Source organism: Podarcis pityusensis (assembly GCF_964106645.2).
Source record: "Podarcis pityusensis genome assembly, chromosome: 4".
In the NCBI taxonomy this organism is placed as follows: Eukaryota; Metazoa; Chordata; class Lepidosauria; order Squamata; family Lacertidae; genus Podarcis; species Podarcis pityusensis.
The window spans coordinates 60,886,428-60,912,139 of NC_138027.1; the positions used below are offsets into that span (position 1 = coordinate 60,886,428).

Sequence of the window (25,712 nt, forward strand, 5' to 3'; positions counted from 1 at the left end):
TTATTTTACAGAGAGCACACAACAGAGCCTCTGAATACATTGTCCTACAAGGTCACAAGTCCATTCCCACGATAGTAATCTGTGACAACTGCAAGCTCTCTAGAATTAGTTACAATTTCACAGTCTCCCTCTAGGGGTGGAACTTCTATTTGCTCTTGCAACAAAGTATCCTTTTTGAGATATTTGGTCAATATTTGTTCCTTTAAAGTGCAAAAGGAAACAGTGGAATCACTATGTTTCTCTTCTTTTAACTTTCTGTCAAAAACGTTTGTCTCTGGTCAATGAGCTTCAAACGTCAGTCCTGACACCCCGCTCCAGGATCAGGACGGTGGAAAGTTACTTTACTTTAAACTCACTTTTGCAGGTTTAAACAGTCCAAAAAAAGATCCCCCTTCTTCTCCTGCTGCGAAGGGGGGTTCGACAATTTTAAATGATGAAAGCCAATCCTTTAGAAGCGATTTTCTAAGCTCTAGTTTACGTTGTCTTTGCTTTATTCTGTCTACAAAGAAACGGAAGGCTGACTTCCTGTTTAGACCTTCCCGTTTCAGTACCAAATTGAAGTAAATCTTTAAGTCCAATTCCTTTCTGCTCGCAAGTCCTTATTTAAAGTCCAATTGTTCAAAGTTTAAGTACTCACGGGTGCTTATTTTAGAAGCCAAATTGTCCCAGGAAAAAGGCAGCGCTCTCCGGCAACGGCTATGCGGCTTCGTTCCACGGAAATAGCAGTTGACTCACAGCACCGCGCCACTTCCCCCTCTTCACTTTGGAGCCCGTTAGTGGGTTCCTTTGCGGGTTGGGGGGGCGCTAAGGGTGCCCGCCGAGTCCCACGGTCACAGGCTTCATCCGCCTGTGATTTTTAACAGGGTCCCCGCTTCGCACACGTGTTATTACTTTGAATTGTGGAGGCAGAGCATAGCCATCATAGTAGCCTTCAGTAGCCCTTTTCCACTGCTGAATTCCTCAAACATTTGTTGCTAGTTTACAATAGTTCCTAGCTTTGTTCCATCAAGCAAGGAACAACGCAATTGTCGCAAAGTGTCCTGAGAAGAAAAACTTGCCTTCTTAAATTGCCTTTTTGGGGGGCGGGGGGAGCTATATAGCCTTGTCCTATAACAACCAGTTTAGGAAATGTGTGAATGTTGGAGGACTTCTCACCTGCCACTCAGGAATCATAGAATCTTAGAGCTGGAAGGGGACCCAAGGATCATCTAGTCCCAACCCCCTGCAATGCAGGAATCTCAACTAAAGCATCCATGACAGATGGCCATCCAACCTCTGCTTAAAAACCTCCAAGGAAGGAGAGTCTACCACCTCTCACGGGAGTCTGTTCCACTGCCAAAGAGCTCTTACTGTCAGAAAGTTTTTCCAGATGTTTAGTCGGAATCACCTTTCTTGCAACTTTAGTACCCTTGGATGCAGTTTATTAGGCCCTGGAGATTTGAATTCATTCAAAGTAGCTAGGTGTTCTTAAAAAAAAAACGCCTTTTAATCTGCTACCCTTCATAGGCCCCAGGGTGACCATTTTTCATACTGTATTTGAAGGACTACCCAGTCCATTCCCTGCTTAAGGATGGGAGAGCAGGGGCATTGAAATTGCCCACCAACAATTAGCACTGGGACAAGTCACCTGGTTCCCCACTATAGTGATATGTACTTTAATTCTATTAAATAATTTCAATTGTTTGTATCTCTCTTTTTTTGGCAATGCACCCCCCCCCCCTTCTATTGGCCCCACAGAAGCATGGTAGGCTCCTCATGATGGGTTTCAAATAGGCCTGAAGACCTTTAGATCCAAGTATGTCTAAAGACCTGGTTGCTTACACCTGCTTTCAATTGAATAGCAGTGTTAGTCTTTGGTTTTTATATTGGATTTTCCCCATTGCTGCTGTTTTTATTGCAGCCTTTAAACTTCATTGTGTTTATGGGATTTGTATTATGAATTTTGTATTTCATTGTGAAGTGACTTTTAATGGTAATTTCATGCTTTGAATTGCCTCAAGAGATCTGTTTCAACCTTGAAAAGTGGTATAAAATGGTGTTTGTGTGTGTGTGTGCGCGCAATATATATATATATATATATATATATATAGCCTTGAACCAATATGGAAATGTCAGTTTTGCAGTGCTTTTGAGTTTCCAAATAGAGCCAGTGAGAACGAATAAAAAAACAGAGTTGGGCTAAATATTTCACCAGTGTGGCCAGGGAGAATGGCAGTTATAGTCCAACAACAAGAGGAGGACCACAGGTTAGCTACCCCTGTGGTAGAAAAATACAGAGGTGGCTCTGCCACTAGGCAAGTTGAAGCAGCTGCCCCTCAGTTGGCAAAAGCCCCCAAGGCAGCAGCCTTATAGGCGCCCAAACACCTCTGCAAAAGTTGCACTGGTGTCAGCTGAAATCAGCTGGTATCAGTCCTGAAATTGGCACTGATGCCAGCACCACCTCTCCACCAGCGGCGGAAGTAGAAGAGCAGGCAGAGAAGAGCTGGTGGCATCAGATATGGTGGCGGCAGCGGGCGTGACAGGGCAGGAAAAGGCAGTCATTCCCATTTTGCCTCAAGTGGCGAAACAGGAAGCACTGTCTCTGGATATGCAGTGAATGGCAGGCAGTATGTCAGAGGTTAAGAACTGTTGCTATAAAACCCGTTTTAGTCATAGGTCGTTGGTGATTGTGGGTGGGTGGGTATCTGTGCAAAGCAAAGAGGCCAATTGACAAGTAACTCCATTACCGTATCACAACCATTATGAATTCCTTGCCAAAATTGATTGTAGCGTATATACCTCTCTAGAAACTTTGTTTTTCATAGAGATCAAGAAATACAGAGTTTACTATACCAACATCTGGATGAGTCTGAGAAGACACCCAGCAGAAAAGTATCAGTTGGCATGAGGGATAGGAGCAGAACAGGGCAAGGCCAGGAAAACATGAGCTCTGTTTTGCTTTGTGCACACATCACGAAAGAGACTTCCTTTCTTTCTGGGTTCTGCAGTTTGGGCTGAACTGTGTCCACTGTTCAGCAGCAGAAAATACATCTATAATGCAGTTCACCATCATGTTCTCTTCCCCCCTCGCCTAGTTTCACCTGAACGCATTATCTGGTCAGGAAAGGGTAATGATTTTTCTCTTCCAAAGGCACTTCTACCAGAGTTCCTTTCTGTGCCATGTTGATTTTTTTTTCTCTAATGAATTATATGTGAAAGTCTGGTGGGTAAAATAGGGTAATTGTGTGGCTTTGGGACTGCATTTATAATTTGTAATTCATTTTATCTAAAAGCTAGCTTCCATTAGGTTGATTTCACAAGTGGCGAAAATATTATCAGGTTCTAGCACGATTAAACTTGCTCCAGGAAATTTTCCTTTTCTCCCCTTCCAGCCTTGCAAGCTGGGTCCTGCACAGCTGGTGCTCCTTCTTCCTTCTTGCCACACTGCCTGGATTGGCTCTGGAGCTTAAGCCTTTCTAGGAAGTGGAGGTGGAAGGAATGGTCATAGGGAGGCACATGCAAGAGTGAGGCAGTGGAAGTCCCCTCTTTTAAAGGTTTTAAAAACTCAAGTAACTTCAGGCATCTGTAGCCCTCTAGATGTTGTCCTCTGGCTCCCAGCAGCTCCATCCAGCCTGACCAACAGTGAGGGAGTTGTGGTACCACAATACTCGGAGGGTCACACCAATTCCCCATCCCTGATGTGTCTGAGAATCATTCAGTGGATATGTGGGTTATAAAACTTCTAAAGAAAGAATTGACTTTTCCTGCCACTGTGAGGAAAGAAGATTTCTTTGTAAGTATGATCTCCTCATTTAAATGAAAAGCATGTGTTCAAGTACTGATCTACAGCCATTTCCCTCTGAGGAGTTTAGCTTGCATGTGGTCCTCCATTTACTATCCAGACAGCTTGGAATGGCAGGCTCGACATCTGTAGTTCTGGAGACTGGATGTGGCGTTTGAGCACTCTGAATTCCAAAAAATCTAGACAAAGGGGTTACATTGTCAGCAGTGTGCATTTTGGCAATAGGATGGGCTGTGCAACATGTACTCTTGCTTCCTGGGGAGTAGAATATACTTGCCTTTCCCCTGGATATTTCCCACACATCCTTTTACACACACTCTAGCTCAGCTGAAACAGCAGGCAGGATGTGCCCTAGATTACATTATTGATATAAAAGTGCATTATAGGATTGAATTATATTCCAGGAAAGAGCAGCATCTGCTTACTGAAAGTCTTGGTTGCAGTGCAACTTTTAAAGTGCAGGTTTTGTGGTTTTGTACTTCAGGAATACTTAACTCTTTATAATGATTGTAACTTTTGATTCCCCGCTTCCTTAAGTAAATATTATATATCAGAAATTTCTATAGTTCATTATCAATCATGAAATATTTTGCCACTTGTCTTAATTCAGTCAGCATGGGACATGGGATATCCCAGTTTAAAACATGTTGATAGTGGGCACTGTTTGGTGTTCTTAGTGCCCCACTACTAAAGCTGTTGTAACCTAGTGATGCCACTGAAACTGGTAATTGGTGAGTTTCGAGGTGGAATCTGATATGTTTTTAAATGATCGGATGTGTTCCGAGCCTGATTGTCTCTCTGCCGAACTATAATATTCTCATAATCCAATATGATCTTGATTTATGGGTTAATTTGTAGCTTGTGTGCATGATGCGGCATGCTTAAGCATAAATCACTGCCTTCTTAGCACATGTTCAGATGGTGATTGCTATAAGCCCTTACTTGATGAAGAGATATTGGCCCATTTTCACAGTGTAACCCTTCCTCTAAAAAGCAAGACCCTTTGCGTTCAATGGAACTTACTTACAATTAACTGTATATAGCAGGGATCCACCTCAACACTTCCGGTGCTGCTGCTTCCTCCTCCTGTGCTGATTGCAGGCTTAGGAACCATCCCAACAATTTTTTTTTAAAAAAATGCCTGATGTAAACACATAAAAAACAGCCAATTGGAGTGAATTTTAGTGGTGCATCACATTGTGATGTATGTCATAACTGTAGAATATGCAAAACATGGTCCAAGGTCCTGTTGTTAAATTTGAATGTGCAAAAATTGAATATAGTTATGGGATATTGGGAAATGGCAAATGTTCAGCCAAAATGTCAGTAAATTATGATTCTAATGCAGCAAGTTCACCTGTCCCTAGTTGTAACATGTTCTGGATGTGTTTGAAACCTTTGAGAAATCTCCTGCTGGCCTTCCGAAAATACCCCAAAATGATGTTCTCCATGTATCACCCTTCATTTTAAACTATCTTGCTAGGAGGGAAAGTAAGTAGCAATTACTTTTGTATGCTCCTAGAGCTTTCTGTATTGAACATAGCTGGAGAAAGCCTGAGCCTTCAGTGACAATGTTGAATCAAGTCAGCTTGGAATGGGAGGTGGCACCATCTCCACAGCCAGCGTAACATTTCAGGTTGGCCTTGATGTGGTTGCATTTTATTATGTAAACTTTTCTGAAGTTGTGAGCCACTTTGAATATGATATACCATGGAAAATCAGTATTTAATGAACTGAAGATGGGGTGGGGTGAGGGCATTCCATAACTGGGGAGGCACCATTGTAAATTGCACATGAAAATCACCAAACTGCATTCCCACCCTTAAATAGCTGTGTGAACTGAGCCCATGAGGATTTGCCCAGCATGACAGAAGACAATGTGCTCTGGCAGAATGTCATTCAAGTAAATGGAACATCTCTAGTGTCTATGGCTTAGGCTCAATTTAAGAGTGATACAGGCAGGCAAGTAGAGATTATGGTGCATGTGCATGGCATTGTATTTAAATCAGGCTCTTGGCTACTCTGCATGTACTGAGCATGCCAGGAATCCATTCTCTGAATAATAATAATAATGCATAATGGGCTAGTGTGCTTATATTGTGTGCACAGCAGCTGGTGGTCTGATTTAAAGAAGATGTCAAACAATAGTTTGTGGAAGCTCTTGGCAGGCTGCGCTGACAGAGAGTGGCAAGTAATGGCTTTTGAATGCTTCTGGTCTTCCCAAGTTCTGAAAGCAGCAGTCTCTGCCACCTCCAGGGGCACACACCAAAGAAGGTTCTGGCCTAAATATTTTTATTTATTAAAATATTTCTAACCTATCCTGTATCAGTTGATCTCATGGCAGAATGCATTTCATATAAAATAGCAATTCAGCATATATAGTGCACAACAAAGCCTTAATAGGTCAGCCACAAACCATAAAACTACAGAGCAGATTACAGCACTGAGCTGCAAACCAAATACCCGAGGAAACAATCAGGTATTGCTGGAATGAAGCTATACAGTGGTACCTCGGGTTACATACACTTCAGGTTACAGACGCTTCAGGTTACAGACTCCGCTAACCCAGAAATAGTACCTTGGGTTAAGAACTTTGCTTCAGGATGAGAACAGAAATCATGCTCCGGTGGCCCGGCGGCAGCAGGAGGACCCATTAGCTAAAATTCTGGTTAAGAACAGTTTCAGGTTTGAATCCCCACAGCAGAGTGAGATCCTGCCAACCTATCAGTTCGAAAGCACACCAAAAAGTGCAAGTAGATTAATAGGTACTGCTCTGGCGGGAAGGTAAACGGCACTTCCATGCGCTGCTCTGGTTTCACCAGAAGTGGCTTAGTCATGCTGGCCACATGACCCGGAAAAACTGTCTGCGGACAAACGTTGGCTCCCTCGGCCAGCAAAGCAAGATGAGTGCCGCAACCCCAGAGTCGTTCACGACTGGACCTACCTGTCAGGGGTCCTTTACCTTTACCTTTTTTACTAATACCTCGAAATCAGACTAGAAGTGACATGCCAGCCAGTGCAGTTCCTTTAGAACTGATATTATATTGCTCCTTTAGGTTGTTCCACTAAGTAGCCTTACTGCCATGTTCTGCATTAACTGAAGCTTCCACATCTTCACCAAGAGCAGTCCCACATTGGGTGTGTTACAGTTAGCCAATCAAGAGCTCACCAAAACATGGACCACTGTGGCAAGGTTATCCCTGTGTCGTAGCTGATAGGCCTGCCAAAGCTGGGCAAGAGCCACCAAGGCCACTTGAGCCTCCAGTGACAACACTGGATCTAAGAATACACCCACATTCTCCTTTAGAAGAAGCATGGCCCTAGACAGCATCTTGGTGCAATCTGTTTATTGGCCCTCATCCATCCCTCATCCAGCTATGCTGCTGCTACAACCTAGCAAGAGAGGATAGCTAGTGTGTCAAACATTCGGCCATCAGTAGCAAACCCTTCTAGAGTGACTATTGGCTTTCCAATTGATGTTGATCTCAAGTGTGTGCAGAGCTGCATGGAAAAGTTCTCCTGGGCTGCCCATGCCACATTCAAATCTGACATCAAATTGCATCTTTAGGTCCTGTAGATTCCTATAAGAAAAAGAAACAAAAAGCTGGCTCTCACAGCATGGTCTCCATCTCTAAGCTTGTACACTACACAAAGAAGGAAAAGGCTTCCAGCTAGTCCTGCTGTTGCACTGCAGAATAATTACTAAGCTCAAATTTGGCACAATAATATTAGGCTCCCTTTGCTGTGTGCCTCGCATTTATGGAAAATCCCTGTCTAGTGTACATGTATAATGCACATGTGTGCACTGGATTCAAAAGAAGCCAGCATTTCATATTGATGAAATGATTTAACTGCTTCCCTTTGGGACATGGAGTGTCAAATCATGAAACCCAGAGATCTAACAAGCGTCCTTTATTTGGCTCTCTTCTTACGATTGACTTAGTGTACCCAAGTGTTCATGCCACTGACTATTTAGGAACTTGGGGGGGGGGTGTTGTTTGTGTTTTTCTGTGTGCATGAATCCTAAAATTGATCTCAAAAATATCACCATTCTATGCAGTCTAGAAGGATAAGAAAAGGAAATAATTCATTTTGTAATGGTTTATACACTGTTCCAAAATAGAACTGTGGGATGTCCTGTACACTTTGTATTTATCAGAAAAGTTTTTTTGTCGTAGAGCAAAATTACTCCCCCCCCCCCATATAATGTTAATAGTCAGCTGTTGTTTATCCACAGTCTTATGATTGCCTGGCATTAAATAGGATCAGATGATTCTCTGCAACAGAGGATTTAGTTTATTATGTCCATTTGGTTATCTGAATATAAATGGATCTTTAGTACATGAATTCATATTTATGCTGTATTCCTCATGTACTCAAAAATCTTTGGAGATAGGAAGGTTTATTTTTGTTGTTTAATGAAGGTTTGTTTTTGTTTAAAGTCTGCAATAACTCTGTATATAAAAGTGCACATACCAACAAAGTTGAGAGATGCCTTTATCAGGAAACTTATGTTTTGTGTACGTTTGAGATTTGGGGAGGGGGAATGTGAATCCCTGTGACGTGTGTGGGGTAAATAATAAAAAGAATCGGCTGGGTGCCTGGATTCAAAATGTGGAACTAAACATACTCTCCAACAAGAGAGAGCCCTCAGTAGCAGAGTTAAAACTCACAAAAGTAAAGCAGCAGTATAGTGTTAGGTTTGGGGAACATTAATGGTATATATACTGGGTTTGTTGGCTTTCCTTAAAACTGGTTCATATGTGAGTTGAAAATCATGTCTCATTAGGTGAATCCCACCCGCGAATGAATCAATTTATTTTGGTCACTGACCAGAGTGGAATCCCACCCTTAATTTTTTGGTGGGGAAAGGGATAAAAGTTGATTTCAAAACAACACAGAGAAATCACTGAAAGTGGAATTGGCTGAGGCTAGTATTTTGCTGATTTAGTAAGACAATAGAAGAGATGGCCCAGCATAGCATTATACACACTGTGGTTTTAATAACTCTCTCTGGAAAACATTAGAAAAATCTATAGATCTGGAAAGTTTTCTGGTAACTATTTTCACAACCAGTTTAAATATTTAATGCTGGCTTAAAAGCTTTCTTACTTCAAAGATCAGCTTCATTAAATATCTACTTAAGAAAGAGGACTCTGTCAATAGGCTAACAAGAGAAAAAGAGGCTTGCCCTAAAAGCATGGAATTATCATAGCAAGCAGATAATAGATACATAAAGTTTCTCCAGAGCTAATGGATTTATGGACTACTTGGCCTTTGCCAAAATAGCTTTTAGGTTGCTTCTCTTGCTTGCTAATTTTGCAGACAATTTCAAGAAGTCTCTTCCAAGGGCTTTATAATACAGAAAAAACTTTGTGGCACCAGACTAGTTTTTTGGAAATGTCAACAACTGTTGCTCATTTATTGCAAGATTATCCCCCCCCCCCCCCATTTTCAGTTTACCTGCCTGTCCTAGATCTCTCTTCCATGATGATCTGTCTGCTGGACTCTGCACAGATTTGGGTGGAATGGGGTAGCAGTGAGCCTGTAGCCACATCTAAACTGGCCTTGAAAAACGGTTGTGGTTGCCAACTGACCTGTGGCATAAAGCAAGTCAAAACAGCTAATTCCTCCTAACCAGCCTTTAGTAAGTGCAGCCTTATAGTTAGCCATAGAGGAAGTGTTGGGTTTGCTTCATTCAAATAAGCAACAGTGAGGTTTCTTTTTCTTCTCTGGAAAGTGCAGCTCTACATATTAGTTATGAAAACCAACCAGAAAGACCTCCCACTTGTGTCTTGAGAATTCACAATGGGTGTGTGTTTTTATTTTTTTTATTGTTATTATTAGCTTTACTTTATCACAAACATGCATCACTGGCCTATTTTAGCAGGGAGCTACAGTAGTGTGAAACATTAGTTCTGGAATGATGTGTTATTAATGAGCCACCATGTTAAGCACTTAGTATGATTACAGGGTTCTGGCTATAGTGCCCCACTCCAGCATTTTATAGCACCTAAAATGGGCCGATGCAAACTTCCGTTTGTTGTGTTAGTGAGCATAAAAGAATAGAGACAATACGTATTCTGTGACACTTTCATCGGTTTGTGTAAATATTAGCATTCATGGCTAAAGCAATATCGCTCAGATTCTATAGCCTGTTGGGTGACCGTAAAATGCTGTAGATCAAAACCCATTTGTTTAACTATATTGCTTTTTTATTAAAACATCTGTTTTGGCCATCCGAGATTGCTTCCAGTTAGTCTTAACTGCACTTTTAAAGGTGTAGTGGAAGAACTTGCTAAGCATATTGCAAAACTAATGGAAGCTTTTGCATGTGCTTTTTTTTGCCAAATATGTTGAACCCTTTCCTTCCCAATGGTTTTCCAGTATCTTTCTTGTAATTTCACTGCCTTCTCCTCTTTCTTCAGAAAAAATCCAAGCAAGTGCACCATAGCTCTTGCGCTGGATATTAACCAATAAAAAAACTCTTCCTCACTTGCAGTGATACAAACACTATAAACACTATAAACAAAGAACACAGTGCTATCTGATTCCTTGGCATCTTAGGCACCTGCATCTAGATTAAATTAAAGGATAATCTGTTCCTTTACCAGCAAGATCTTACAACCCACTGTTTATTCCACAGTTTTTTATGTGATGTCACTGAGATGCACAGTCCTATTTCCCTACATTTCAAAGAGTTAATCATGGCTGGGAAGCTGATCTCCAGTGAATGCAAATCTGTATGGAGATCTCATCCAACAGGTACCCTTGGACCTGTCTTACAAGGCAAACCCAATGACTTAGCTACATTTGTAAAGTGCTTTATATGCGTTATAACACTGTGACACTAGATAGCACTGGGGGGTCCTGTTTTTCACCAACGGGATTTCCCTGTATGAAGTTTACAATGCATTTCACTGAATCGCTTCTTTGATGTGTCTAGATCCAGCCCAGGACAAAAGGGGGGGAAAGTTGCGCATCGAGCCCAGAAACCCACCCCCTTGGAAATAAAGACACAAAGGAGACAGAATTTAGTTTAAAGGTTAATGGGCAAATTTAGGCCACAGCTTTATTAAATACACAAGTGTGACTGGTATTGGCTTAGGCATTGGTATCTACTGACTATAACTGGCTCCTGCCCACCCAGCAGGGAGCCTGCAAAGGGTAAACTACCAGCAGAGGGAGCTCCATCAATGGCTATTGGCTGGTGCTCACCCCTGGGGTTCCTGGGGGTCCTGGCATGGCCCTAGCCCCTCCCCGGGCTTCGGATGAGATCCAGACCCCCAGATTCCTTTAACGGAATACCTTATCAAAATGGAAAGGCAGGTGATGGCCGCACCTCCCCTCCCCACATTCCCCTAAACCAATGCCTAACCACCAAACCTTACAAAGTTGTGATGATTGCTAAGAGGTAGGCAAAAACCAAGTGGCCACAGCCAATCTGCCACATTGGAAAAAATTTTACCCGGCCCCCGTTCCAAAACAGGTGACCAACCGAAGTCCAAAGCAAGGCCAGACACTGACCTAGCAATGGGTGTGGGGGGGGTTGGCAGTGCGAAGCAAGAGGAGGTCCCCACATCGTGCTACTGTTTAAATACTCTGCCCCCATCAGGCCACTATGCCGATTGGCTAAAAGCCAGTGGCAAGATCGTGGGACCACCGACTGGAGCGGGGCAAAGCCCCGCCTCCAAGCCAGTTGAGGGGGAGTCCTGGGACTGTGTGCAACATGGACCCTCGGTTAGGAGGATCCAACTTATGCAACAGTTTCAAGCCTCTACCCCTTGTTTGTAGCTCTTAATGATTCTGTTTGTGATGTTTCTGCCTGGGGACAAATAGGTAGGAGGGGTGTTGTCATATTGCTTCAGGTTTAGGATGGGCTAACCTAGTGTATGTGACACTATTTTGAACAAGCTGCTATTTCTGCTGTTGATTGTAGTCTACCTCAAAATTGTTTTCGGTGTGTGCTTACATTCAGTATGCCTGGGTCCATCAAATGCCAGACAACACGAGTTGTAAGAGGCTGCCAAATTGCAAAATGTCAGACTGTTAAAAGGCCCATGTAGCTGAGGAAGTGAGGATTTCCCTGGTAAGTCACAGTAGCAAAGCTGCTACTTACTGTTAGCTGGCATGAAGTCTCAGCTACCGACTGCTTAGGAAAAAATTTCCAAGCTGCTCTCATGGCTGTGTCTTCTGTTTTTAACTGCACTACTTGTCTACGCATTTCCTCCTATTTTTATTTCCATAAAAAAACAAGGGGTAGGCATAGGGTTTGGGTGGTGCAGAATGTTTTGCTGCCTGAATCCAAATTCACTAGGGCCAACGCTTTAGGACAAAAGAGTAAATGTGTGTCGTACCATTAATAAAGGTAAGGCTTATCCACACTTCCTCTTCTCCCACTGCTTTCTCCCTGGGAAAACTGCTCTTTAGCGCTCAGTCGCAGCAAATGGCAATTTGGGTTTTCTTCAGATTGATGCTTGCTCCAATTTAGCATTAAAGATTGGGTTTTCCCTGGGATCCGTACTTGGATCCGTGCTTTCTAGGCACAGGGCAAGCTGAAATGTGGATGAGCTCATAGGAGATTTCCTTTCTTCTTATTGTAAAAGAAGTTGATTCTGTCCATTCTGTGGGAACTGTTGTTTCTTTTCCAAGTTGACAAACGAAAATGATAAATAATGTACAGTGGTTCCTCGGGTTACATACACTTCAGGTTACATACGCTTCAGGTTACAGACTTAAGTACTTAACCCGAGGTACCACTGTACTGTCAAGGGTAAGGTAAGGAGTCAAAGACTGATCTCTAAGTGCACAGCTACTTCAGGACAAAGCCCTGGGCCAGCCTTCCCTCAGCTGATGTCCTCCATATGTTGGTTGAACTCAACACTCCCATCAGCTACAGCCAGTGTTGCCAATGGCCAAGGATGGTAGGAATTGTAGTCCAGGACATTTGCATGTCATCAGGTTGGTGGAAGGCAACCCTGGGATAATACTTAAGATTATTTCTGGGAAGAAATTGGTAGAATAGAGCATGCACATCTGAAGGTATAGCTGTTGATCCTGCAAACTTTATTTTGTTGCTTCCAAACCATTATTGCCCTTGGTGCCAAATCCCAAGTACATTTATCCTTTGATCTTAAGTAGATTTCATATTGAACTTTTATTGGAGCTATTATAGGGCATTTTGGCTTTTAGTCTGACTCCTGGCAAATACTGCAGTCTTTTTCCTTTCTTTTTGGTATTTCTGTTTACTCCTGATACCCTTTAAAATTCAGTGTATGTGCTTCGTGTTATATGGCATTCCCAGTGTTCATTATCTGTTTCAGTACATTTTTATGGTTTAAAACAAACTAACCTATGCACGTGTGGAATTATAAAATTATAGAAATGTGGGTGTTGGGGAGGAGGGGTTTATGGTTTGTGTCCTGCCTATTCTCTGACATCATTTTACACGGGGAACAGATCTCCAAGCTGATCAGTGGTGGTCGGATTTGGGCATAGAGACAGTGTGCCAAGAGGCACATTTCTTCTGAACTCATTCCACTGCTCTGGTGGCCACTCTGGGGGGGGGGTAGTCTTTCTTAGCCCCACAAATACTGTTGTGGAGGGGATTTGCTGACCCGTTCAGTCTCTCTTTGCTTTTGAGCTTTTATATTTATATATACCCAGCAATATTTCATTCATTTTCACATTTCAAATGGCTCATCCTGTTCAGAGCCCTTCCCCAAATTGTAAGTAGCATGAGCTAAATCGCCTGCCAGGAGAAATCTTAGTGTTGACACTGCCTTTCTCTTTGTTAGATATGAAATCCTAGCAAAATTTAATTTCCTGCAGAACTAATTTTGACTTCTGCGTATATGAAATTTAAATACTTTATAGACTCTCGCAATCACCAGAGCTGGTTAGAAATTGCTACCTGTCCTCCTTGCATATGGTTCTTGTTATCTGTAAAGCAGAGCTAATTTGAAATCCTTGGGGATGCTATGACCTTGGAAGGTGGTGGACTCTCCTTTGTTGGAGGTTTTTAAGCAAAGGTTGGGTAGCCACCTGTCAGGGGTTACTGAGCTGTGATTCCTGCATTGCAAAGTAGGTCTAGATGACGCTTCCAGCTCTACAATTATATGATTCTAAGGAAGGGATGGGTGGTTGTCCAGAGAAGGTCATGGTAAGAAAGTGAGCATGGGGGGGAGTTGAAGAAATTCCCATCACCAGTAGCACCTCAGTTGTTCTCTCCAAGAAGAGGGAAGAAGAACAAAAACATGACTGTATTCCTTGCTTACTAGAGACAATTCAAAAGTGTAGAGTGGTAGGCTCAGTTCACACACACTGGGCTTGCTATTGGATGGGCAGTTGCATTCCCCCCTCATTTTGTGTGGTAGGTAGTTTGGAGTAAACTGTCTTTTAACTGGAACTGCACTGCCCCCACCCCCAATAACAGCCTGCTTGCTAAATGGGAATTTATGGGGCAGAGGAAACATCTCTGGGACTAGAGTAGTGGGTGTCCTTTGGGGAAGCATAAAAGTATTTTTTGAGGGGGACAACAGCTTTGTAGTCCACTTTTAAGGCCAAGGTTGGGACATATAACCTGAAGGGCCCCCCTCCCAATTTTCCTGCCCTTTGTGGACTCTGAAGGAGGGGGCTAGAAGATGGTAAATCAAGGCCCTGGCTTTCTTTATATCGAAAAGCCAATATTTCTGGTGGTATCTTTAGCACTGAAGAATTGGGAGTAATGCAGTTCCCATCAGTTCCCTCTGCAGCTCCCCATGATGCCACAGGGTCCAACCCAAAGGATTAAGGTCTTTCATTTGCTTCATTTTATTTATTTATTGGTAATTCTTGTTTTCTTCACAACATGCATATATTAAGCATACTCTTTATGCCTTGTCCCAGAGGCTCTGAATATGCCCTAATTTATCTTTTATGTCTGAAAACATCACTAGTCCCATGGCCTTAGCCAGGGTTTCTAGAGTTTAAGGGACTGTCTGAAGAATTGAGTGGTATTGGAACTGAAGGAGCTGCTTCTGCAATCTTGGAACTTAAGGTTATTCATGCTTTATTGGCTTTAAAATAGGAAGCTGGTAGCAGGAAAATACTCCATAATCCATCTATCTCTCTATCATTTTGCAATGCAATACTGTAGAGTCTGAATCTCATGGGTGGCCGTGCCTGAGTCTCATCATATCCTAGATTGGTCTTTAACAGGTAATTAATTTGATGTCCTTGGTTTTCTACACTACTTACTAATAATGCTGTTGTTGGGAGGGGAGGTTGTTTAAACTGTTCAGAACTAAAATTGCTTCATCGCTGCTTATATTTTGCTCAATGAGATGCATTCTTATCACTCTTTCTCGAGGACAGACATTTCTTGCCACTGAATAGAACTTGATTGACAAAGATGAAACAATTTGCTTGCTTCTTTTGTGCCATTTCTGCTTTCACTATCTTTGGCCTTTCTCATATATATATATATATATATATATCGTATTTTTTGCACCATAACACTCACTTTTTTCCTCCTAAAAAGTAAGGGGAAATGTCTGTGCGTGTTATGGGGGGAATGCCTACGGGTGGCATGCCTACGGATTTTCCTCCTCTAAAAACTACGTGCATGTTATGGTCGAGTGTGTGTTATAGAGCGAAAAATACGGTGTATATATATGAAGTAATCTGGGCAGTTTAGCAATCTTACATAGTGATTGAATTCTTTCAATTTGGCCATTAGATCAAAATGACTATGGTGTCCATTACAGGATGGGAAGGAACGGTGATGCAAAGAATTGATGGAGGTTATAGTATTAATGTCTCTTTAGCCACAGTCATAGCGACACTCTCCAAGCAAGGAGGAAGAGGAAATGACTGTTAATGGTTTCAGAACTCACAGGGTTAAAGAGTTCTGGTGACGTCTCTTTCCTGAGGCGTGGTTAGAAACACTTAAGGGAGTGGTTTGACTCCGAGTGCTTTCAGTCTGCCTCTGGGACGCTATGCGAGAGGGAGAATGTGTCAGTTCTCGCCAGGTCTGAATTTATGGTGTTATTCTTCATGATTAAAGGCAAGAGAAGATAAGGACTGCCTTGTGTCTGCTCTGAATTTATTACCCCACTGTCTGCAATCCGCTTCTCACCGCTGTGTGCGCTCTGCTACCGGCAAGAGAAAGAGGCCTGAGGAGGACTTTCGCAGAGCACGGATAGCTTGCAAGTTACGCAAGGGAAGTGTGCCAGGCTCCATGTTCAGCCTCTGTTTACACTCTTGTCCGGCGTAATCCAAGAGGTTATGGATGCTTGCAAACGCTTTGAAGCATTGCAGGAACGTCCCACGTGTGGGGGAAGCCAGCAAGCTAGCTGAAAAGTTGCTGGGGCCAGCTGGAGCTCTGGAGCTGTTTCTCTGAGGCTGGAAGGAGCTCGCTGGGGAGGACTGGTCTGCCGGAGCCGGGAGGCGGAGGAAGCTACTGCCGAGACGTGAGTAAGCTTAGCCCCCGGGGGAGGAGATGGCAGACGATCGTGAGTGCTGGTTTGAGGCCTATTGTTCTGGATGCAAGGAAGCCTGAGGTCGCTTGGGTAGCTCTCCAGGAAGCGTGTAAAGCTGGGGGCGGAAGCAAGGGCCGGGAGATGGCTGCATCAGGACAGGAGAGGCAAGAGAGCACGGATCACCTTCGTGAAAGCCGGTGCACAGCTGGGAAAGGCTGTGGGACCCCTGAGGGGGGCGAAGGGACTATTGCCACTGCTGCTGTTGCTGCTGGTTTAGCAGAGTCTAAAAGCTGCGTGGGTGATGCAACATGTCTGCGTGAGGAGCTTGGAGAGAGGCAAGCTGCTGGGGGCCCTTTACCCATCACTGGGGGTGCAGGAAAGCGTCCTGGGAGCCCTGTGAGCAGTGGGGGGGCGGTGAGCAGTATAAGCTCAGAGAAGCCTCTTTTTCCAAAGGCTGCCAAGAGTTGTTTGCGTCGTGAGTCGAAGCCTGGGAAACAGGACAGAGCTAAAGGCTTCAAGGCCAGCCATCTGCTGCAGAGGGAGATAACGGCTGCAGAGTTGTCTGGGAACTCTGAGATAAGTCCAGTCTTCAGAGCAACGCCGGATGTTGCGGTTACGGACGCTGCCAAGGACAGGTGCAGCCAGACGTTTGTTGGCATGGCAACGCTACAGAGCAATGCCAGCAGGGACACAGCTGTGAAGTGGGTGTTGGACTCAGGAGCGAGTCATCACCTGATAACGCCATCTGCTGGGGAGCTGCGGAATTGCAGAGCTGTTTCAGCTGGAATGACTGTTACATTAGCTGACGGGACAAAAAAGAATGTTTCTAAAGCAGCAAATGTCTATGTTTCTGTTTTGCAGGCGGAGCTGGAGTGCTTCATTGTACCAGGGATGAAGTGTTGCCTGTTATCGATTTCTGCTCTGGCGAAGCAGGGATACAAAATTTGTTTTGAAAATGATACCTGTTCCATTTTCAGAGGGGGGAGGCAACTTGTCAACATGGAAAGCAAGGACAATCTCTTTGTTCTGGAAACACCTCTGAAGGGTGGGGGGAATGCAGGGAAAGCACAGGCGCAGTGTGCTAGTGTTCCCAGCCATGATTCATGTGTTCATGTATGGCACAAGAGAATGTCTCATGCTTGTCTGGAGGATGTTAAAAGGTTGCCAGGCTGCACCAAAGGTTGTAAAATCACGCCATGTGAGGGATCCCTAGTGTGCAGGGCATGCAGCAAGGTTCAAAGGTGCAGGTTTCCCGAGGTAAAGAGGGTAACCACAAAACCTTTTGAGTTGGTTCACACAGACCTTACAGGGCCAATGAAGTGTGAGAGTCTGGGTGGGGCCAGGTATCTGCTGACCGTGGCAGATGATTTTTCTCAGAATTCATGGTCTTTCTCTCTCAGGTCGCAGAGGGAAGCGGCGCAACTCATCCAGGATTGGGTTGCGGAGGTGGAACTAAGGTTCTCCACCAAGGTGCAAGAGTTCAGGAGCGACCGTGGGTCACAGTTCACTGGGTCTGCTCTGAAGGAGTTCTTCAAGGAAGAGGGAATTCGTCACCAGGTGACGGGTGCAAAGTCTCCTCAAGAGAGAGGCGTGGCAGAGCACAGGAGTGAAGCACTGGCTGAAGTTGTCAGGGTTTTGCTGTGTGACTCTGGGCTGCCTCAGAGCTTTTGGAGTGAGGCTTGGAAGTTTGCCAGCTTTGTTTTTAACAGGTCCTACAATCACGATGTAGGTGACACACCGTTTTTTCTGTTGCACAAGAGGAAGCCACAGGTGCATTTCTTCCGTTCGTTTGGTTCCAGGGCTTCAGTGCCAATACCAACAGCGCAACGGAAGGAGGGTGGTCCTAGGTACCAGGACATGATCTTCTGTGGGTATGATCCTGCAACAAATGGGTGGAAGTTTGCATACCCAGAGGGTGATCAGACCAAGCTGCTGGTCAGCAAGCATGCTGAGTTCTTTGAGCAGGGTGGTTGGTCACAGCCTAGGGTTGGTCCTGATTTTCTCTCAGAATGCTTGTCCGATTCTGAGGGGGAGGAAAGGGAGGAAGAAAGGGAGGAAGGAGAGGCAGAGGCGGAGCCTGTTGCTGAAGACCAGGTTGCTGATGATGGTCAAGCACAGGGGTGGGTTTCTCCACAGGTTAAGAGGGAACCCAAGAGTGAGCCTTCATCTCCTGTTAGCCAAGTGCAGGAGGCCCCGAAGACGCAGCAAGTCAGAGGGGGAGTCCTCTGTGCTGGGAGACACACTAGCTGACCCCAGTGGGTCAGGAGGAGCGCCCGAGGTTGTGCTCCGGCGGTCAACTCGGACCACAAAGGGGATTCCACCTAAGAGGTTTCAGGTCACCAGTGCATGGGTTGGTTTCGCACAGTGTAATTCTGGGAGTGTGGAAGGGATTCAACAATTGCCTGGGATAGATGCCAGTGGGAGGCAAAAGGCAATGGGAGGTGAGTTGAACTCAAAGAGGTCTGTAAATAGGGGTTCACAGTTTCCCTCAGGATTCGTGACGAGAGGGGGTGTTAATGGTTTCAGAACTCACAGGGTTAAAGAGTTCTGGTGACGTCTCTTTCCTGAGGCGTGGTTAGAAACACTTAAGGGAGTGGTTTGACTCCGAGTGCTTTCAGTCTGCCTCTGGGACGCTATGCGAGAGGGAGAATGTGTCAGTTCTCGCCAGGTCTGAATTTATGGTGTTATTCTTCATGATTAAAGGCAAGAGAAGATAAGGACTGCCTTGTGTCTGCTCTGAATTTATTACCCCACTGTCTGCAATCCGCTTCTCACCGCTGTGTGCGCTCTGCTACCGGCAAGAGAAAGAGGCCTGAGGAGGACTTTCGCAGAGCACGGATAGCTTGCAAGTTACGCAAGGGAAGTGTGCCAGGCTCCATGTTCAGCCTCTGTTTACACTCTTGTCCGGCGTAATCCAAGAATGACCAAGATTATGATTAAGTTGGAGAGGGGAATGAAACTTCCATGTAGCTTACATTTTACCACCACTATTATGTCTTTTTTCTCCTTGAGAATGGGAAGAATGAGAGCTGGACTTATGGACTGGTAGAACTGGTCCTCCAGATCCTGTATTCCACAATGCTTTCAATACTTAGTAGCAACATCTTGCTGTTTAGCCATTTTTCCTGAGAGTCTAAGCTACATGTTGATCTGGCTGGAGATCAGGGTGATATGTGAATTGGAGGAGTCCCAAATATTTTCAGTGGGGCAAAATGATCGTTCTGCATATGGCACCTTTTCTTAGAGCATAAGAATATTAATGGGAGCTGAGAATAAATTTTATTAGAGCATATTAATGGGACCTGACAATAGATTTGTGGTTTTTTTTAATGATGTTCAATCATTATTGTTTTTTTAAGTCTCTCAGAAATTCTGTGGTGTGCATGAGTTTCCCTTCTCTCATTGCTTTGGTCACTATATATTTGTAGAACAAAATCATGATTCCACTCAAGTAGTCTTTGGGGCTGACACATCCTGTACAAACAGACAAAGTATAAAGCAGCATTTCACACCGTACTTCTACATCAATTCTTCCTGTCACTCCCAGTTCCTCACTAATCACTCTAGTCCCTCAACGGAAAAGCCGCTGCTTTAGAGTACATCTTGGCCTTCAAGCTAGAACTCAATAAGGTCTCAAGTACTTCGCTGATGCTGCAGGAGCCTTTTAATGCGTCAGTCATTTGAAGATCAGGGAGAACAGGAACAATTTGTATCTTTGACTCAGTGAAGTTTGCACTGCCTTTGTGATACATCACTTTTGAAGAACAGTGCTTGCTCCTGTGTGCCCTACCTTTTAAAAGAGCTGTGAACTTGGAACGCCATTATTATTTTTATTATTATTATTGTAAAAACATTACAATACTTTGAGATAACTGTTATTTATTTTTGTGTGTGTATACAATACATCTTGTGATTTTTGTTTTGTTTTGTTTTGTTTGGCTGCTTAAACTGCCTGTGTCAAACTGGCAAAGGTGAAAAAAATATTTTGGGGGAGCAATTTTCTAAGAGGGGCTCCTTCCTTTCAAAGCCCCCTTTAGTAGCTGCCTCTAGGCAATGTTTAAGCTCACAATTCTGGCTAAATAGTCCCAACCAGTTGAAGCTGTATGCTTCCTAATCATATCAGAGTGAGGGCATTGCTCCTTGCCCGCACTCTCAATGTGTAAATGCTTTTGTCCCACTTTGGGATCTACTGTTCCACTAAGTTTGCCTGGATACAGCTCTATGTGCAGTGATGGTACTTTCTCTAGCCTCTCCCTCTGTCTTTTGGGCAAACCCCTACAGCACCTCTTAATTAGATATAAACACTTTGAATGATTTGAATACCTTCTGATATGCCTGAGAATTCATATATTTTGTCAACCTCAAACTGGTAGGAGACGGTGCTAATTAGTTTTGCGCACAGCTCATTTTAGTGCCCGAGAAAGAAAAAAATAAGCACAGAGGAAGATTTGTGTTAATCAAGGTGATATATGCAAGCAGTACTACTGAGAGGAGTCTAGAATTGCAGAGGGTGTGCATGGCAAATGTGCTTCTGCCTCATGCTGCTCTTCATATTTTTAGAAGATTAGAAATATGCACAAGTGATAATGGCTATGCAAAAGTGAGAACCCCGCTTATATTGCATTTGGAGCGAACGTATTTGCCAAAACTGTCAATCATTAGTACTACTCAAAGTGTCAGTCAAAGACAGGAGACAGTTTGATGATGGCTTGTGGTTGGGAGGGCAAAAGTAATCGCACCAAGCAAGGTTTTATGCTTGAAATGAAATTGCTGCAGAGTAATGGTGCTGTAAACCATCAGCTGAGCACCACTTCTCAGGGAATGATGTTGGCTTATTAAATCATGGTTGTGTGGCAAGTGGCTTATTTGTAGGTTTTGGGGAAAATATGTGTAACTGTTAAAAATAACTTCCTAATAATGAGGTATGTTGTAGGTGCACTGGATGGTAACTATTGTATTGTAGCTATGAAGTTACATCAGTGGGTTTCCTAGCCTCACTAGTGCGCAAGCGCTCATTATTCTTAAACAGAAGCAAATATTTATTGACCACTGCTTTAACTGGTGGTGTACGTATATGCGTCATAAGTACAGTCATTCTGTTAGTTTACTTTCTTTAATTTTGGAAATTTAATAAAGCTTGTTTGTTCAGCATGCTTGGGTTATATAATGCTGGTTTCAATATGCTGTTTGTTTATTTTTATTTATTGAAGTATTTATGACCTGAACTTTCATAAAAGTGCATCAAGCAAGAATCGTCCCCAAATTCCCCCCTTTACCTTTGTTATGGGGGTGGGAGATAAAGCTCTGTGCTTAAGAAAACTACTGTGGTGGAATACGATCTGGTCACAGCTCTGTCTCCCAGGGACAGGGACCCACTGGAGATGGTACATGGTGCTCTTCCCAGTGTTGCCTGCGCTATAGCTCTTCACCCATGTTGCACATTGGCCAGTTAGTAAAGTTAGTATTACAATAGATATCAGAAGTTCTGTCCAGCTTTAGTGGCTGGAGCAGAGGAAGATGTGAAGCAAACTGAAGTCACATGTAACGGAAGCTTTTGCCATGACTATCTCAAATTAGAGAAGACTCACATGTACCTTGAAACATTCTAAAGCTGTCATCTGGATTCTGAAAGCAGATTCCCACCATTTATTTATTTTTTTTAAAAAAATGATATTAACACCAGCACTTGACATACTATAGCTTTTCAGAAGCAGTGAAGATTTGACAATATCTGACAGCTGACTTGCAATAGCATTTAGTAAATGTTGTACTAACTTCATTCATCTACCCAACTGGGAGTCATTCCCTCGCATAGGTGGAAAAACATGGCTGAATTTTGATGCCGGATTCACTGCTATAATGATGAATTGCTACTGCAGACTTTATGTGGCCTTTCCAGCTATTCCCAGTTTTCCTTCACCATGCAGTGTTTTTTTCCGTGGTTGTGCCTGTGCTTACTATTTTAATTGCTCTGGTTGTTATGTGAGCCTTGGATGCCAGGACAATAAACTGAAGCATCTATTGGGCCAGTATACCAATTCTGAGGCATTGCACACTAAAGTATTAGATTTTGTCTCTCTAGAATCATAGAATCCTAGAGTTGGAAGAGACCACAAGGGCCATTGAGTCCAACCCCCTGCCAAGCAGGAAACACCATCAGAGCACTCCTGACATATGGTTGTCAAGCCTCTGCTTAAAGACCTCCAAAGAAGGAGACTCCACCACACTCCTTGGCAGCAAATTCCACTGTCGAACAGCTCTTACTGTCAGGAAGTTCTTCCTAATGTTTAGGTGGAATCTTCTTTCTTGTAGTTTGGATCCATTGCTCCGTGTCCGCTTCTCTGGAGCAGCAGAAAACAACCTTTCTCCCTCCTCTATGTGACATCCTTTTATATATTTGAACATGGCTATCATATCACCCCTTAACCTCCTCTTCTCCAGGCTAAACATGCCCAGCTCCCTTAACCGTTCCTCATAAGGCATTGTTTCCAGGCCTTTGACCATTTTGGTTGCCCTCCTCTGGACACGTTCCAGTTTGTCAGTGTCCTTCTTGAACTGTGGTGCCCAGAACTGGACACAGTACTCCAGGTGAGGTCTGACCAGAGCAGAATACAGTGGCATTATTACTTCCCTTGATCTAGATGCTATACTCCTATTGATGCAGCCCAGAATTGCATTGGCTTTTTTAGCTGCCGTGTCACACTGTTGGCTCATGTCAAGTTTGTGGTCAACCAAGACTCCTAGATCCTTTTCACATGTACTGCTCTCAAGCCAGGTGTCACCCATCTTGTATTTGTGCCTCTCATTTTTTTTGCCCAAGTTTCTCCCTGTAAACATTTCTCTAAACAGCCTAGTTTCTAATTTATTTACACTGTAAGCTTCAAATGTGTGCTTATGTTTGTTTAATCAAGTTAGTAGGCGTATTTTATTCCCCGGTAAGGTTTTAAAATAAATATGCCATTCTAAAATTGTGCCAGTTGAATCTCCCAATAATTGGATGCAAATGTGTGCATTATTGATAATTTGACTTACCTTGTTACTCTGATTACTTTGTATCGAGGCAACTGGTCCCGGAACAAGATACCAGATATGCTCCTGAGAGATAAAAGAGCTTATAATAAACTTAATTTGTTATGATGTGAACTGGGGTTTTCTTTAAACTCCCATACGCAGTTTCCTCAAATTTGCTTGTCTCATTTTACAAACACATTAGATATATAGTTGAGAGTTGAGACAGTTCAGGTTTCAGAATGAGGTTGGTTAAGTGGTTAAGAAAGTGAAATACCTGGGATTAACATGACAGCTAAAAATGGGAATCTATTTAAAGACAATTATGAAAAATGCTGGGCTGAAGTGAAAAAAGATTTAGAAATTTGGTCAAATTTGAAGCTTTCACTGCTAGGCCGTATTGCTGCGATAAAAATGAATGTATTGCCTAGAATGTTGTTTCTGTTTCAAACATTGCAAATTTTGGACAAAATGGATTGCTTCAAGAAGTGGCAGAGAGATATCTCTAGATTTGTCTGGCAGGGCAAGAAGCCTAGAATAAAATTTAAAATACTAACGGATGTAAAGGAAAGAGGTGGATTTGCCCTGCCAGACCTTAAACTTTGTTACGAATCAGCAGCTTTTTGCTGGCTGAAAGAATGGCTGCTTCTTGAAAAGACAGACATTTTGGATTTAGAAGGTTTTAATAATGTTTTTGGATGGCATGCATATTTGTGGTATGATAAGGTCAAAGCACATAAAGCATTTAAAAATCATATTGTCAGGAAAGCATTGTTTAATGTCTGGATAAGATATAAGGACCTATTGGAAAACAAAACCCCAAGGTGGCTGTCACCGATGGAAGCGAAAGCTCAGAAAAAGCTCAATATGGAGGCCAAATGGCCGAAATATTGGGAAATTCTGGAACAAGAGGGAGATAGATTGAAACTGCAGAGTTTTGAGAAACTAAAAAACAAAGTGCGAGATTGGCTTCATTATTATCAGATAATGGAGGCATACAATTTGGACAAGAAAATTGGCTTCCAGGTGGAAAAATCAAAATTAGAAACAGAACTGTTAGAACCCAAAACTAAGATTTTTTCAAAGATGTATAACTTGCTGTTGAAATGGAATACTCAGGATGAAACGGTGAAATCTGCTATGATTAAATGGGCACAAGATGTTGGACATAACATAATGATGGCTGACTGGGAACAGTTATGGACCACAGGTATGAAGTTTACGGCATGTAATGCCTTAAGAGAGAATATTATGAAAATGATATACAGGTGGTACATGACACCAGTCAAGCTTGCAAAAATCTATCATTTGCCCGATAATAAATGTTGGAAATGTAAAGAAACTGAAGGTACATTCTTTCACCTTTGGTGGACATGCCCAAGGATTAAGGCTTTCTGGGAGATGATCTATAATGAAATGAAAAAGGTATATAAATATACCTTCCTGAAGAAACCAGAGGCCTTTCTCCTGGGCATGGTCGGCCAATTGGTGCCAAAGAAGGACAGAACTTTCTTTATGTATGCTACAACAGCAGCAAGAATACTTATTGCAAAGTATTGGAAGACACAAGATTTACCCACTCTGGAAGAATGGCAGATGAAGGTGATGGACTATATGGAACTGACGGAAATGACTGGCAGAATCCGAGACCAGGGAGAAGAGTCGGTGGAAGAAGATTGGAAGAAATTTAAAGACTATTTACAGAAATACTGCAAAATTAATGAATGTTAGAATGATGTCAGAATGAAGTTAAGTGGTTTTAGCAGTAATGTTATAAAGGTGTATGTAAAAATGGATTGCTAACAGGCGAAAATCCAAAGTTATAATATATTAAGTTAAAGGATTAAGACAAAAACAAAGAGGGAAAGGAATTGCTGAATTAACTAACAGAACTGGAATACAAAAAAGGGAGGTGTGAGGAGGTCAGGGAAGTAAGGAAATGAAATGTAAGGCATGGAAAGACTGATGTGTTTTTTAAGTGTTTTTTATCTTTTTTTGTATTTTGTATTTTTTTCCTTTTTGTTTCTTTTTCTCTTTTCTTTTTCTCTTTTTATTTATGTAATCCTTTCTTTGAAACTTTAATAAATATCATTTAAAAAGAGAGAGAGAGAGTTGAGACAGTTCTCTAGTGCTTCTTTTTTCTTGTCTTCTCTAGCGCTTCTTTTTTCAATGGGCAACCCTTATCCCTTGCTTAGTACTAAAAGTCTTGCTCTTTTATGAGCTGAGTGTGGCATTCATTTGCTGTTTAAAGCTGAAGCACAACAAATGGCAATTTGGGTTTTCTGCAAATTGCTATTTGCTCCAATTTGGTGGTAAAGAGTGGGCTTTTGTGGAGAAAGCTCCAGAGGAAGAAAAAAAAGAGGGCTCCAACACGGAGCCTTAAAATGCATGGAAAGCACAGAGAATAGGTAGCTGTGGATAAGCCCGTAGTCTGCTCAAAACTCAGATGTGGCCATCCATGC

General features: G+C 42.9%; 1 protein-coding gene across 2 annotated transcripts in view; it reads left to right on the top strand.

Annotated features, from left to right (window-relative positions):
* Positions 1–25,712, top strand: part of DMD (dystrophin) — a 1,019,805-nt gene that overhangs the window by 11,847 nt on the left and 982,246 nt on the right. The window lies entirely within an intron of this gene.